The sequence below is a fragment of the Apteryx rowi genome, unplaced genomic scaffold (genome assembly GCF_003343035.1).
Source record: "Apteryx rowi isolate R43461 unplaced genomic scaffold, aptRow1 scaffold_475, whole genome shotgun sequence".
Taxonomy (NCBI): Eukaryota; Metazoa; Chordata; class Aves; order Apterygiformes; family Apterygidae; genus Apteryx; species Apteryx rowi.
In genome coordinates, this window is record NW_020450733.1 from 297,431 (window position 1) to 303,936 (window position 6,506).

Sequence of the window (6,506 nt, forward strand, 5' to 3'; positions counted from 1 at the left end):
GGGAGCGGGCGCTGCGCTGCGCTACGCTGCGCTGCGCGCGCCACTACGTCATCACGTACGAGGGGCGGGGCGACGCGCGCTTAAAGGAGCCGCCAGCCCCGGGCGGAGGGGGCGGTGTTTTGCTGGAGCGCCGCCCCCTGGGCCTGAGGGCCTGGAGTGGGTGGGGGGACCCAAACAGGGCCTAGGGGGGAATCCAAAGGCCCCAGGCAGAGCCTCAGGGGTCCAGGGGGGAAGAGAGGCCTCTAAGCAGGGCCTAAAGCAGTGAGGGGGCCCCCAGACAGAGCCTAGAGTAGTGGGGGGGGTCCCCAGGCAGGTCCCAGGGTGAAGGGGGCCCTTAAACAGGGCCTGGTATGGACCCAGTGGGGCCTAGAGTAGTTTTGGGGTCCCCAAGCAGGCCCTAGGGGAAGGGGGACCCTAAAGCAGAGCTTAGCAGGGAAGGAGGGATCCCCAGGTAGAGCCTAGGGTAATGGTGGGGGCCTCGGGCAGGCCCTAGAGGGGGTAGGAGGGCCACAGGCTTGGCCTGGGGGTGAGGGGGGGACCCTAAGCAGAGCCTGGGGGTGAGGAGAGTCCCCCAGGCAGGGTCTGGGGGTGAGGGGGGACCCTTTGCAGGGCCTGGGGGCACTGAGGGGTCCCCCTGACAGGACCCAGCCCAGCTGCCTGCCCTGTGCGGTGAGGGTCTTTGCCCGGTCTGGGGTGGCACCGAGGAAACGGAGGGGGAAAGAGCCCCTGGCTCTCTCCCTGCTTCCTCCTGGATTAGACGCAACTCAAGAAGCCACTGCCGTGTTCATGCATAAAAGATCAATGGAAATGGTTGGTAACCTCCAAATATTGTTAAGCTTAATTAAGCCTTAAGGACTGTGTGAAGCATCAGCAGGCAGAGCTGCTCGTTAGCACGGTGAGGGCTTTGTTGGTTACTGCAACCTGAGCTCCAGGTTACGTTAGTTCTTCTAAACCGTATCCTTGGGGCTGTTGCTGGAGGCCCCGAGTCCTTCCTCAGACCCTGTTTTCTGCCCCCCTGGGGCAGTGAACCCACAAGCTGCTGCAGAGACCTTCCTTTTGGGCGGCAGCATCCTGCAATAGGACCCGTCAGCATCGGTGTGCTCTCCCCCAGCACGTGGGGGGCACAGAGCATCTCCCGCCTGCATTAAAGAGCAGGCTCCTTCCTGGGGAGACTGTGATGTCCCCTTCTCGCCATAAATGTAGCCAAAACATCGCCAAAAAGTCAAAGATGCAGGAGGGAGCGTGTGTTTCTCAGGCTTTGGCCCTGCCGGTCCCCTTCATCCAGTAATAGCACAGCAGTAGATTTACGGAAATAACACCTCTTTAGTTCAAGTACCCTCTTGCCTTGAAATTAGACCCACTTTTGCAAAAGTCGGCAGTTCTCACCTTCTTGGTGTGTTTGTCCTGAGCATCTCTCAGCTGAACTGGCCTTTGTGATCTAACCTTAAGAGACTTCCCCAATGTTAGCCTGTCTTTAACAATGTTGGTATGAGTTTAGGGTCTAAATATTGTTATAAAAATCTGTTGCAGATTGCTTGATGGGGTTTGAATCACGCTGCTGCTGTGGGACTTCAGACATAAAAGGAACAAAAGTAAAGCTCTTCAGCGAGGTATGGATCAGCTGCTGCGCGCAGGCCTGTTGTCACAACCCCCTGCCCAAGATCCACCAGCAGAAGGTGCAGTCAGAGGTCTGGAGCTGTGTATGGAGAAGGTATGATGCAATTTCCTAGTAGTTTTTATGTGCAAAGTCTTCCTTCTTGGAAATAAACTTTAAAAATCCATATGGATAGCAATAAAGGAGCACAAAAAGAAGAAAACAACCCCCTTCTTTCCTGATTTTGGTAAACTTTCTGTCTGCATTTTGGCCAGAGTTTGAGGGCAGAACCTTCTTTATCAAGCTCATTTTCAGGCATCTCAATCAACAATATCATTGTTCTCTTCCTGTTTAAGTGAACTTCTCATGAATAATGTACTGGCTGCCTGATGAATATGCACGTTGGCTGGTGTGCCTGGGAGGGCTTCATAAATAATTCATGCCCAGAAAATGTTCTTCACCTTGCAACTGTACAGGAACTGTAGAAAAAATATTTACCCTTTAAAGTGGGAGAGAAGATGGCCTGAAACCTGCCCAGGGAAATGCTGAGTGAGGTGGCTTGGAGTTAAGCACAGCAAAAGCAAGGGAAGGGGAAAGCAGCTCCAGGCAGCGAAAGAAGCCGCATCCGGGAAGGTGACTGCTGAGCTCTGATGCCCCCTCTGCAAACCCAGTCTTGCAAAACCCCAGAGCTTGCTGAAATTGCTCAGAAATGAAGCTGTTCAGCCAATCCTGGGTTCAGGCCTTATTTATTCTTATGAACACATGCCCCTCTCTGCTCCGCTGACATCGCTACACAGCAAACTTCCTTGCAAAGGAAAAGTGAAAATGCTTTGGGAGGTGCGAAGGGCAAGGAGAAGGCATTTACATCAGAAGGGCCAGGCTCTTCGGAAGGCACCTGCCTTCAAATGCCACGGGGTTGTTTTTATTTGTATTTTTTTATCACTGATTACTTTGTTTAAGGGCCTCTTGGGCCTCCAAGAGGAAAACTCCAGTTCATGTCGAAAGCTCTGAAAAACCGGCTCGTGCTGTCTTGAGCTGTGCGGTCCCAAATTGGAAACCTGTGAAAGTTGAGGCAGTTTCTGGATGCCTGGCCGCGCGCCAGCGGGCTTTGCTTCCCACGCCGGGCAGCTCTGAAAGGCAAAGGGACTGTCTGCAAAGAGCCTTGGCGCTGCGCAGATAACGTGCAACACAGATAAAGGCATAAATGGCCCAGTCTGCCTTTTGGGTGAGCAAAGGCCCGTGCTGGAAATCCTTATTTACCTGACAGGAGGTTATTTAACCCCGATTGAGAGCGGAACTGGCTCGGGTAATATCAGTGATTTGCCACTTTCTTAAAGTGTAAAAACTCAGCTGACGATACTGCCGGCTGCGCAAGCAGGTAGGTGTTTGTGCAACTTTACTCAGGTGAGTAATCAGAGGTGAAAGGTTGTTTAAGGCAGTGAGCACCCTGCAGGCGTAGGCCTGTAACTAATGATGTAAAAACAATGAATAAACAACTGATAATTACTTTATGATATCTTCCACCACCAATGAAGTTAAGGGGGTTTTGTCTCTGGCTTTACTGGGTTCAAATTTCACCCAACATAATGAAGTGAAATAAGGAAGGTCCAAAAATCCCATGGAAATTTTAGAGGCTATTTACAGCTTTCAGGGATAAAAACAAGTCCAAGGCCAGATCTGTCATGGCACTGAGGAAGCTGCATTAAGCCCCTTCTGTGGCCACTAAAAGCATGTGCTTAAGCTCAGATTCAGCAAAGTTTGTGAGCAACTGGAGTCGCTTTGCTGCATGGAAGCCAAAATAAAGTCTGGCTTGCTTTTTCCTGCACTCTCAGTCATTCTTGGAACATCTGGAATAAGCTGGTTCGTGGAATATTTGTTCCTTGTAGGACTGGAAACGTTTCTGTAGCAAATTAGATGTGCCAAAAACCACATAGTCAGGTGCAAACCCTTCTCTGACCCGTTACTGAATATGATTAGAGCAGCCAAGTCAGCAAAAGAAGTGTGGACAAGAAAGCTGCAATATTAATTTGGTCACCTACCAAGAGCTCTTATCGACAGAGCAAGCACTGGAACAAAGGACACATTCTTTCAGTCAGCATTTTAGTTTTACCAGCTATTTCTGTCAAATAGTTAATTAAAATCCCCCCCCCTCCCCAAAACAAGCTATTTTCCTGTAGAAAAAGCTTTTCGGCACTCATAAAATCAATTCCTCTTGAAGAAAAATTAAAAATGCAATGTGCACCCTTTCCCCATATGCATTATATTAAATAGTATGCCAATGTATGTAAATGAGTCTGAAATTCAACTAGATGGAAGTACTTAAATATTCATAATCACAGTACAGCATATGCAAACCAGGCTCTCAGCAGAATTGCACTGCAGTCTCAAATAACAGCTGTACTCGGGCAAAGATGCTTTAACATATCTAATTCGATTATTAATGAAAATGTGGTCAGCTCTGGTTGTGTGTTTGTTAATATTCGTGCAGTGGTATTAACCTCTGCCGAATGTTAAGCACGCGCTTAATTCCTATTGAAGTCAGTGGAATCTAAGTATAAACTTCAATGATATGCCCACATATCACCTCACCGTTCACCTCGCTCCTCTAATTTGTTGCTAATCGGCACTAAATATTATCATATTATGTTGGTAATAAGAGGATAGTCTAGTCTACATCATGTTAATTTGAGAAACCTTTCTGTATACACAAGAAAGGATGTGGGATAGAATTTAGCCTCGGAAGAACGGCGCACGATGTTTACATTTTGTTAACATTAATGCACCTTACCGAAGTTCTAATGTATATATTCACTCATGTATAATCAGTGCATTTTTGAAGCAAGTTATGAATATCTTATGATGAATGCAGAAAGGTGTATTGTGAGGCAAGGATTTAAAATTAGTCCGTTAGCTTTTTCCGCAGAGAAAGACAGAAGGTGTAATTCTTTTCAGCTAATATGGATGTGAAAGAATGAAGTAAAAATAATTCAGCTTTATCAAGCTGTGCTCATTTCTAAGAGGTGCCAATAACTGAGATGTTATGTTGCAGTTTTTGTCTTTTTTTTTTTCCTCCTTTTCCCCTGCTTGGAGATAAGAAGGAAGTTACAATTTAAAAAAATTTATAACATACAAAATGCAAGATAATAATATACTTTGCTTCCTTTCTTTTTAATGATTCCAAACAAGCTATAATTGGTCCATAAGTTGGCTTGAAAAGCTGCAGAATTGCACCTGTGCTTCTAATGAGCTTTGCAATTATAGAAATAGTTTTCTTCCTTCTTTTAATTATGGAGTGACAAGGTTAAAGTTGCACCTGAGTTCCCTTTATGGAGCTTATTTCCTTGCTCCCTCACCCAATCCACAAAAATCCCGCAAAAAAAAAAAGTCAAAGTTCCCTCCGAGCTGGCAGATGAGCTCCTGTGACTAATTTATGGGTCACGCCTGGGGATTAAAATCGCCAGTAGGATTCAGAGAGCCTCCAGGAGCATTTATTTCCCCCGCCGATACCCGCGGAAAGAAATCGAGTTGTCGCTTGTGAACTGCCACTGTGTGTTTGTCCTTTTTACCCCAGGAACCTCGTTGCCGCTGAACGGGGCGGCCGAGAGCAGCCCTGGCCCTGCAGCCCGAAACTCCAGCGTGGCACCTTCCGCGCGTGAACGCGAACGAAGAGGGGCGACGAACGTGGAGGGAGCGTTGGCCGCCGATACGAGCGTGTCCCGTCGCCCCTGCAGTGTGCAACGTGTCCGGTGGGTGCTACGCGTCCTCGCTCCTGGGTTTCCATTGGCGTCCCAGAGTCCTGTACGTGCCCGTCGGGGACCTGGCAGGTCCGGTTTTAAACAAACCCACGGTTTTCAGAGCAGCCTGCGGAGGCTGTAAGCGTGGGGCCTCAAGACCCCCGGGCTCCCGAGCCTCTTTTGAGGGGTCCGCGCAGGGCAGCTATAGCCAAAGGAGAGCGGGAACGCGGCGCTCCGCTCGGAGACGTGCGGCCCCTAAAAGACAAACGTGGCTCTGCTGCAGCCCCAAAAAGACAGATGCGGCTCTGCCACAGCCCCCCGCAGGCTCGTGTGGCCGGGGGACGCCAAAGCCGCCAGCCCCCGTGGCGCGGCGGAGGCCGGGAGCGGGATGCCGGCTGGCCGCGGGAGCCGAGCGAGCACGGAGCCAGCCTCCTGCATATTATGCTGGGAGGCTGGATCTGAGGCTAATGCTATGCCGGGAAGATGGAGCGTCTTGAATTATTACTGTGGCTTCCCCATGCGAAGGCAGGCGCTGCTCCCGCCCGGGGCCTGTGCCTCCGGCTCCCCCTCCAAAGCTCCTCTGAGGCTTTTGGGGTGGTTTGATTAGTTAAAACAAACAAAAAAAGCCTCCCTGGCAGGTACCGAGTTTGGCCCCAGGGCTTTATCGGAGCCCTGGCCCCAGAGGAGAGCAGATAACAGGCTGCGGGGCGGAGGGGGGGGGACAAATTGAATCCTTTGTGCCGCCCCGGGGTGGTGCACGGTAATGTGATGATTAACGTATTAATTTATGATGATGAAATGCTGCATTAGGGTTATGATGAGCTGGCTCCGAGCCAGGGTCAGGGAGTCAAGAGCGCCGCTCCGTGCCTGACCTTGAGGTGCGGTGCAGAGCCGGGGGCTCCCTGGATCCCCCCCCCGGGTGCTCACTAACTGAGTGGGGTTTGCAGACCCCCAAATGGGGGGCTGCAGAGCATAACCCCAAAGGGTCCGTTTGCTGCTGGGGATGGGGTTGAGGGGCTCTGGTTTGGGGGAGAATCGGGGATCTGGGCTGGTGTTTGGGGCGATCTGGCTTTTGGGGTGTCTGAGATTGCAGGTCTGGGTTTGGGGGAAGTTCTGGGATTTGGGGGTCTGGGTTTTGGGGAGGGTTTTGGAAGGGAGGCTGTGGGTTTGGGGGGATC

General features: G+C 50.5%; 1 protein-coding gene across 1 annotated transcript in view; it reads left to right on the forward strand.

Annotated features, from left to right (window-relative positions):
- The first annotated feature begins 558 nt into the window (after positions 1–558).
- The window catches only part of POU6F1 (POU class 6 homeobox 1), a 22,806-nt gene continuing 16,858 nt past the window's right edge, over positions 559–6,506 (forward strand). The window contains exons 1-3 of the mRNA XM_026078207.1: positions 559–810; positions 1,531–1,711; positions 5,166–5,340. The gene's annotated coding sequence lies outside the window, so the exon portion shown is untranslated. The remainder of the gene's footprint in view (positions 811–1,530; positions 1,712–5,165; positions 5,341–6,506) is intronic.